Source organism: Suricata suricatta, chromosome 13 (assembly GCF_006229205.1).
Source record: "Suricata suricatta isolate VVHF042 chromosome 13, meerkat_22Aug2017_6uvM2_HiC, whole genome shotgun sequence".
Classification (NCBI taxonomy): Eukaryota; Metazoa; Chordata; class Mammalia; order Carnivora; family Herpestidae; genus Suricata; species Suricata suricatta.
In genome coordinates this window covers 63,798,772-63,806,606 of record NC_043712.1, presented here as the reverse complement: position 1 = coordinate 63,806,606, position 7,835 = coordinate 63,798,772, and the positions used below count along the sequence as shown (strand labels likewise).

At 37.7% G+C, this 7,835-nt stretch overlaps 1 protein-coding gene and 1 pseudogene across 1 annotated transcript in view; one reads left to right on the top strand and one right to left on the bottom strand.

Moving 5' to 3' along the window:
• Window positions 1-7,835, top strand: part of DAPK1 (death associated protein kinase 1) — a 470,647-nt gene that overhangs the window by 243,442 nt on the left and 219,370 nt on the right.
• LOC115276857 lies at window positions 313-1,177 on the bottom strand (annotated as a pseudogene).

The window sequence follows — 7,835 nt, the reverse complement described above, 5'->3', positions numbered from 1 at the left end:
GTGGACTCTATGTTTTCCTCCCACTCTTGCAGGTCAGAGTATGGTGGCTTCAGTCCTTCTCAGGTTATTAGATGAGCAAAGATTACAGAGCTTCGTACTTCTCCGCCATCTTGCCCCTCCTCATATCTTCCTTTTTATAAAGAGACCAAAATCTCTTGTAAATGCTCCATGGATCCTCTGGAATATTTTAGTTGCATTGTGGTCAAAATATTTCATTTTAGAGTTTGATGTTAGAAATCTGTGTTACAAAAAATCAAAGTAGTTGAACATTTGATTAAACAGTATCACAGATCATTATGCAACAATTTTTATCTATTCAACCCAAGTAACAATAAAAATTTCTTTCTGAAGAGAAGTGAGCCTTTGTTCCCTTATTCCACAAATAAATTGGGCGGAGTTGGTTGTTTTTTGGTGATTAATCAAGAGACCAACAAGTCCCGTATCCTGGTCTAGCTTGTGTGACTTTTCTTTTGCTTCAACTTTGGCCTGGGCTGTGGTGGCAGCAGTGGGTGCAACATTGGTGGCAGTCACTTCAGCAAGTGGGGAAGTATAATCTGTCTATTCAGACAAAGCCAGGAAGTCCTTGTGTCTATTGATGATAGAATGGGGCAGTGATGCAACAATCAGATGACCTATCTGCAGACAGACACTGGCAACATTGTGAACACCCTCTAGGAAGTGAGAATGCAGTTTCTTCTGTGATGTCAAGCACTTCAGGACTGTAGATGCTGCCATTCACTGGTCCCCACTTTCCCTCAGTCTTAATCAGGGGCATGTCACTCAGGATTTCAGTGGTGCCCCTGGACGTTTTAGTAGTGATGCCTAACACTGGAGAAGAAGGTCTTTGGCCCCGACAAGTATTCTGGGCTGGTACAGTGACTTTACATGGGGTAGCAACTGGCACCTTCTCAGCCAGAAGCATGTCCCTGATTTCAGTGAGGTCCCCCTTGGTGAGTACAGAGCCCATACTCACCCAGATATGAGGTTTTCTCCAGAGCTGGTTGTTCTCCAGATGCCTTCAGATGGCCTTGGAAACACATGCAGATCTACTGCATCCTCTTGGAACCCATGTTGTCTGCTCCCACAATGTAAGATGGTCATCCCAAAGGTGGATGATCTTAATGAAGTATTTGGACATACTGGTCACCCTGTCTTCCTGGGCTTCATGCAGATTCATCAAGGATTACCACGCATGGTTTAAAGAAGATTTCACATGAGGTTGCCTGGGGAGAAGAAGATCAAGAATAAAAAATTTTAAAGGCAAATGCGGCAGGTTATCCAATAGTGAATAAACATTAGTTCTTTTAATATTAAAACTCAGTTTTCTTGAATCACATGATAAAGATGAAACAGAAAATTTGTATTTCTTTTTTTGTATTCTTTTTTGAAAATTTATTTATTTGTTTATTTATTTTTTACTTTACATCCATGTTAGTTAGCATATAGTGCAACAATGATTTCAGTGGTAGGTTCCAGTGATTCATCCCCTATGAATACCACCCAGTGCTCATCCCAACAAGTGTCTTCCTTAATGCCACTTACCCATTTAGCCCATAGCCTCTCTTATTCCTTCCAGCCACCCTGTTTATTCTTTATATTTAAGAGTCTCTTATGTTTTGTTCCCCTCCTTGTTTTGTATTATTTTTGCTCCCTTTCCCTTATACTCATCTGTTTTTTATCTTAAATTTCTCATATGAGTAATGTCATATGATATTTGTATTTCTCTCACTGACTAATTTCTACCAAAACACTGTCTAGTTCCATACACAGAGTTGCATATGGCAAGATTTCATTCTTTTTGATGATGTATATACATAGTATTACTCAGCATCTTCTTTATCAATTCATCTTCTGATGGATATTTGGACTCCGTTCAACCTTTGGCTACTGTCGATAGCACTGCTACAAGCATTGGGGTGCATGTGCCTCTTTGAAACAGCATACCTATATCCCTTGGATAAATACCTAGTAGGGCAATTGCTGGGTCTTAGGGTAGTTCCATTTTTAACTTTTTGAGGAGACTCCAAACTGTTTCCCAGAGTGGTTGAACCAGTTTGCATTTCCGCCAGCACTGCAAAAGACATCCTCGTTCTTCACAGCCTTGCCAACATCTATTGTTGCCTGAGTTGTTAGTTTTAGCCATTCTGATTCATGCGAGGTGGTATCTCCTTGTGGTTTTATTTTGTATTTCCCTGATGATGAGTGATGTTGGGCATTTTTTCATGTATCTTTTAGCCATCTGGATTTCTTTTTTGGAGAAGTATCTATTCATGGCTGTTGCCCATTTCTTCACATGACTATTTGTTTTTTGGGTGTTGAGCTTGACAAGTTCTTCATAGATTTTGGATGCTCACCTTTTATCTGATGTGTCATTTGCAAGTATCTTCTTCCATTCTGTGGGTTGCCTTTTAGTTTTGCTGATTGTTTCCTTCACTGTGCAGAGCTTTTTATTTTCATGAGGTCTCAATAGTTCGTGTTTGCTTCTGTTTTCCTTGCCTCCAGAGATGTGTTGAGTAAGAAGTTGCTGTGGCCAAGGTCAAAAAGGGTTTTGCCTGATTTCTCTTCCAGGAATATGGTGGTATCCTGTCATACATTTAGGTCTTTCATCCACTTTTAGTTTTGTGTGTGTGTGTGTGTGTGTGTGTGTGTGTGTGATGTAAGAAAGTGGTCCAGATTCACTTTTCTGCATGGCATTGTCCAGTTTTCCCAGCACCATTTGCTGAAGAGACTGTCTTTTTTCCATTTGCATTTCTTGCATTGGAAGAAATTAGTTGGCCATATGTTTGTGGGTCCATTTCTGAGTTATCTGTTTTTTTCCCACCGATCCGAGTGTCTGTTTTTGGGGTGGTACCAAACTGTCTTGATGATTACAGTTTTGTAATACATCTTGAAGTCCTGGATTGTGATGCCTCCAGCTTTGGTTTTCTTTTTCAAGGTTGCTGGTTCCACACAAATTTTGGGATTGCATATTCTAGCTTTGTGAATATGCTGGTGCTATTTTGATAGGGATTGCCTTGAATATGTAGTTTGCTTTGGGTAGTATTGACATTTTAACAATGCCTATTCCTCCCATCCAGGAGCATGGAATATTTTTCCATGTTTTTGTGTCATATTCAAATTCTCTCATGATTTTCTATAGTTCTCAGTGTATATATTTTTCACCTCTTTGGTTAGGTTTATGCCTAGGCATTTTGTGGGTTTTGGTGCAATTGTAAATGAGATCACTTCTTGATTCTCTCTCTGTGGCTTCATTATTTATGTATAGGAATGCAACCAGTTTCTGTACATTGGTTTTATATCCTGTGACTTTGCTGAATTCATGGGTCAGTTCTAGCAGTTTTTTGGTGTAATCTTTTGGGTTTTCCATATAGAGTATTATGTCATCTGCGAAAAGTGAACGTTTGACTTCCTCCTGGCCAATTTGGATGCCATCTCTTCCTTTGTGTTGTCTGATTGCTGAGGCTAAGACTTCCAATACTATGCTGAATAACAGTGGTGAGAGTGGACATCCCTGTCGTGTTCTTGACCTTGGGAAGAAAGCTCTCATTTCTCCACATTGAGGATGATATTAGCAGTAGATCTCTTATTTTTTAATAGTTTATTGTAAAATTGGTTACCATATAACACCCAGTGTTCTTCCCCACAAGTGTCCTCCTCCATTACCACCACCCCCTCCCTCCACCCCCTACCCCTTCAGCCCTCGGTTCGTTTTCAGTATTCAATAATCTCTCATGATTTGCGTCCCTCTCTCTTCCCAACTCTCTTTCCCCCTTCCTCTCCCTATGTTAGGTTTCTCCTGTTAGACCTGTCTGCCTGACTTATTTCGCTTAGCATGATACTCTCGAGGTCCATCCACTTTGCTACAAATGGCCATATTTCATTCTTTCTCATTGCCATGTAGCACTCCATTGTATGTACGTATGTGTGTGTGTGTCTGGTATATATATATACCACATCTTCTTGATCCATTCATCAGGTGATGGGCATTTAGGCTCTCTCCATGATTTGGCTATTGCAGAAAGTGCCTCTATGAACATAGGAGCAAATGTACCCCTATGTTCATAACAGTAGGTCTCTTATAGTGGCTTTTATAATCTTGAGATATGATCCTTCTATCCCTACTTTCCTGAGGGTTTTTATCAAGAAGGGATGCTGTATTTTGTCAAATCTTTCACTGCATCTATTGAGAGGATCATGTGGTTCTTGTTCTTTCTTTTATTGATGTGATGTATCACGTTGATTGTTTTGCGGATATTGAACCAGCCCTGCATCCCAGATATAAATTCACTAGGTCATGTTGGATAATTCTTTTCATGTATTGTTGAATCCAGTTGGCTAGTATCTTCTTGAGGATTTTGCATCCCTGTTCATCAGGGAAATCGGTCTGTACTTCTCCTATTTAGTGGAGTCTTTGTATGATTTTGGAATCAGGGTAATGCTGGCTTCATAGAATGAATTTGGAAGATTTCCTTGAATTTCTATTTTTTGAAACAGCTTCAAAAGAATAGGTGTTAACTCTTCTTTAAATGTTTGGTAGAATTCCCCTGGAAAAACATTTGGTCCTGGACTCTTGTTTTTTTGGGAGATTTTTTGAGTACTAATTCAATTTCTTTACAAGTTATGTGTCCATTCTATTTCCTCTTTTTCAGTTTGGTAGTTTATATGTTTCTAAGATTTGTCCATTTTTTCCAGATTTCCCGTTTTATTGGCTTATAATTGTTCATAATATTATTTTTTTATTGCTTGTATTTGTGAGGTGTTGGTTGTGTTTTCTCCTCTTATTCTTGATTTTATTTATTTAGGTCCTTTATTTTTTTCTTTTTGATCAAAGTGGCTAAGGGGTTAATCAATTTTGCTAATTCTTTCAAAGAACAAGCTCCTGGTTTCATTGATCTGTTCTACTGTGTTTTTGGTTTCAATAGCATTGATTTCTGCTCTAATCTTTTTTATTCCACATCTGCTGGTTTTTGGTTTTATTTGTTGTTGTTGTTGTTGTTTTACAGCTCTTTAAGGTGCAAGGTTAGGTTGTGCATCTGAGAGCTTTGTTCCTTCTTTAGAAAGGCCTGGATTGCTATATACTTCCTTCTTATGATCACCTTTGCCACACCCCAAAGGTTTTGGCTTCCATGTACTTTATCATTTCCTCTCTAACGTTTTCATTAGCCCATTTGTTCTTTAGTAAGATGTTCTTTAGTCTCCAAGTATCTGTTATCATTCCAAATTTTTTCTTGTGGTTGATTTTGAGTTTCATAGCATGTGGTCTGAAAATATGAAAGGTATGTTCTCAATCTTTTAGTACTTATAGAGGGTTGATTTGTGTCTCAGTATGTGATCTATTATAGAGAATATACCATGTGCACTCAAGAAGAATGTGTATTCTGTTGCTTTAGGATGAAATATTCTGAAAAAATGCGTTAAGTCCCTCTGGTCCAGTGTGTCATTCAGACCCAGTGTTTCCTTGTTGATCTTCTGTTTTGAAGACCTGTCCATTGTTATAAGTGGGGTGATGAAGTCCTTTGTTATTATGGTATTGTTATTGATGAGTTTCTTTATGTTTGTAATTAATTGATTTATAAATTTGGGGCTTTCACGTTTGGAGCATAAATGTTTACAATTATTGGCTCTTCTTGGTGACTAGACCCCTTCATTATGAAATAATGCCCTTCTTCATCTCTTGTTACAGTCTTTATTTAAACAACTTTTCATGTTTATTTGCTTTTGAGCGAGAGAGAGATGGAGTGTGATAGGGGGAGGAATAGAGAGAGGGCAACACAGAATCTGAAGCAGGCTCCAGGTTCTGAGCTGTCAGCACAGCGCCTGATGGAGGCTTGAACTCATGAACTGTGAGATCATGACCAGAGCTGACATTGGATGCTTAAGCAACTGAGCCTCCCAGGCACCCATATAGGCTTTATGTTAAAATCTAGTTTGTCTGATATAAGTATAGCTACTCTGGCTTTGTTTTGGCAATCATTAGCATGATAAATGGTTCTGCATTGCCCTACTTTGAATTTGAAGGTGCCTTTAGGTCTAAAATGGGTCTCTTGTAAACAGCACATAGATGAATCTGGTTTTATTATCCATTCTGTTGCCCTATATCTTTTGATTTGAGTGTTTGGTCCATTAACATTTAGTACAAGTACTGTAAGATACGAATTTCCATTATGTTGCTTATAGAGTTGGAGTTTCTGGCATTGTTCTTGGTCCTTTCTACTCTTCATTGCTTTTGGTCTTTTGGTTTTTTGTTTGTTTGTTTGTTTTTGTCTTTGTTTTTGTTTTGTCTTTTCTCTCCTCAGAAATTCCGCCTAATATTTCTTGCAGGGTTGATTTAGTGGTTACAAACTCTTTTCGTTCTTGTTTGTCTGGGGAACTTTTTATCTTTGCTTCTATTTTGAATGACAGCCGTGCTGGATGAAGAATTGTTGGCTGCATATCTTTCTGATTCAGCACATTGAATATATCCTGCCACTCTCTTTACTGGCCTGTGACGTTTCTGTGGATATGTTTGCTGGGAAACTGATCTGTCCTCCTTTGTAGGTGAAGAACTTTTTTCCTCTTGCTGCTTTCATGATTCTTTCCTTGCCTGAGTATTTTGTGAATTTGACTATCATATGTCTTGTTGATGGTCAGTTTTTATTGAATTGAATGGGAGTTCTCTGTGCTCCCGGCATTTTGATGTCTGTGTCATTCCCAGGTTAGGAGAGTTTTCTGCTATGATTTGCTCACCTAAGTATTCTACCTCTTTTTCTTTCTCTTCATCTTCTGGAACCTCTATTATTCTGATTATTCCTTTTTAATTGAGTCACTGACTTCTCTAATACTTATATAGTAGTCTTTTGCTTTAGTGTCCCTCTTTTTTTTCCTTTATTTCCTCCATAAAATTTTCCTCTATATCTCTGATTTGCTGCTCTGCCTCATCCATTGTTCCACCGTGACATTCACTTGAGATTGCAGTTCAGATATAGCATTTTTAATTTCATCCTAACTAGTTTTACTTCATTAATCTCCGCAAAAAGGGATTCTATGCTATTTTCAACCCCGGATAGTATTCTTCCTATCATGATTCTAAAATCTGGTTCAGATATCTTGCTTGTATCTGTATTGATTAAGTCCCTGGCTGTCATTTCTTCCTGTTCTTTCTTTTAAGGTGAATTCCTTCATTTTATCACTTTGAAGGACAAAAATGAATTAATAAATTTAAAAAATGTTAAAAATTAAAAAAAACATAAAAAATCAAATAAAGGATGCTAGCTAGATCCTCAAAGTGTTTTTACCTGGTTGTTTACAGAATCTCTATCAAGCTTCTAATCTGTCAATTAGAGAAAAAAAGAAATAAAGAAAATTTGAAAAAAGGAAAAAGGGGAATGATGATTGAAATTTTGAAAAATTGAATACAATAAAATAGAATAAAATGAATTCTTGAAATTAAAACTAAAACTTTAAAAAATACAGTAAAAATTAAAGAACATCTTTTATTAAATTGGGAAATGAAAATAACATTTTTTTCTTTCTGTATTCAACAATAAGTAAAGAAAATAAAAAGAAATAAATGAATAGATGGAGCACTGAACCGAATGAAATACTATTAAAATTGCATCCAGTTTCCCCTAGAAGTCAACTATGAAGCACTTTATATTCCATCACCAAGGCAGACAGAGAGACTTTTGGTGTTCTTCAATTGCGCTTTTGGCTCAGCTGCACTGGGTTTAGTGTGATGGCTCCACTAGATGGAGCTACTTAGCATACTGGGGTGAATTGCTGTGGCTAGTGTAGGCATGTATGCGCATGCTGCAGAGGGATGACAATGACATCGTCCAGCTACCAAGTCTCTAGTA